Genomic DNA, 1,783 nt, shown 5'->3' with positions numbered 1-1,783 from the left:
CAAATGCTCATTAAAGACCACGAAAATTCTGGAAGGTTACTTATTCGCCATCAATTATACAATGGTATAAATTGCTCAGCTATCAATTTATATTTGAAGAAGCATTTTAGAGCCTGGGGTCCATTTGGAAATGTTCTTGGAAATATGGATGAAATAAATTCTTGTATGTAATTGTTCCTTTTTTTTCTCTATGCTTAAGTGAAATGACTAGATGCAATGTTTTAATTTACATTAAATACTGTATGGAGGCTTAATTTTTGTATAGTACAAAAGCGCACAGGTTCAGTCAGCTTCAGATAGGTTTCATGCTGTATGCAAGAGCTACAATTAAAAAGCAGGCAAGCTAGAGACAACTTTAGGAGATTATTTTGAGAGTTTTAAAGGGGGGCTTCAGCACGTTGTCCTTCTTAGCAACTCCCCTCTTGATTCTGCTGGATGGTTTCATAAATATGATGTCTTTAGCCAGCTTTCTAGCTTGATTTTTTTTTCATGCTTATATAAAATGCATCATGCACCAAGCTTTGTAAGTTGCCTTGTTTCCCATCCTCTGGATTAAAAACAGCCCTTACTCTCCTCCTCCCCTCCCCCTACTCATGCCTACCCATAACACAGCTTCCCCTCAGAGGCTGCACAGTGTTACAGACAATCCTAGCTGCAGTGGAAAATGACACTGTCATGCCAACATTATTGGTTTTGGTTGGAATTTATGTACACCCTGGTAGCTTTCCTAACAATTCATATTTTTGACCTTTTTGTGTGGGCAAATCAATAGACCAATGTATACAGCACATGCTGAAAGCAGGAAGGTGGGGGACGGCATTTCCTTTCTCTTTTGCATGGAGTGGGGTATCTGTGTGAAGGATTTTTCATTTCTCCCAGAGCTGCTACTGCCCCCAGAGCTTTATAGTAATAATAATGATAATGATAATGATAATGATGATGATGATGATGATGATGATGATAATGATGATGATGATGATGATGATGATGATGATGATGATAATAATAATAATAATAATAATAATAATAATAATAATAATAATAATAATAATGTTGGAAGGGACCTGGAGGTCATCTAGTCCAACCCCCTGCTCAGGCAGGAAACCCTATACCATTTCAGACAAATGGCTGTCCAGTCTCTTCTTAAAAACTTCCAGTGTTGGAGCATTCACCACTTCTGGAGGCAGGTTGTTCCACTGGTTAATTGTTTTAACTGTCAGGAAGTTTCTCCTTAGTTCTAGGTTGCTTCTCTCCTTGATTAGTTTCCATCCGTTGCTTCTTGTCCTGCCCTCAGGTGCCTTGGAAAATAGCTTGACTCCCTCTTCTTTGTGGCAGCCCCTGAGATATTGGAACACTGCTATCATGTCCCCACTCGTCCTTCTCTTCATTAAACTAGACATACCCAATTCCAGCAGCCTTTCCTTATATGCTTTGGCCTCCAGTCCCCTGATCATCTTTGTTGCTCTTCTCTGTACTCTTTCTAGAGTCTTTCCTATTGGTCAGCTGAAGGGGAGCCTTGACTGGCTCCTAGTATCCCTGCTTGTCTCAAATGCTGTGCTCAGCAAGAGTGGGATGATAAACAAGCCTAATTTCAGACAGCAATCAGCCAGATGATCTTAGCATTTCCAGAGCATTCTGCAAAACCTGTGATTTCTGCCACGCTGCTTGTTACTCCCAGAACTATCTTGTTTTTTGGAACAGTGACCAGATTTGGCCTTGACCCTCATCTGCTACCTACACACTCCCACTTTTGAAGATAAAATCTTCAAGGGTACTTCCAGAA

Source organism: Protobothrops mucrosquamatus, unplaced genomic scaffold (assembly GCF_001527695.2).
Source record: "Protobothrops mucrosquamatus isolate PMUCROS unplaced genomic scaffold, P.Mucros_1.0 scaffold_290, whole genome shotgun sequence".
NCBI classification, from domain to species: Eukaryota; Metazoa; Chordata; class Lepidosauria; order Squamata; family Viperidae; genus Protobothrops; species Protobothrops mucrosquamatus.
The sequence above is the reverse complement of the archived record's forward strand: the minus strand, read 5'-3'. Positions refer to the sequence as shown.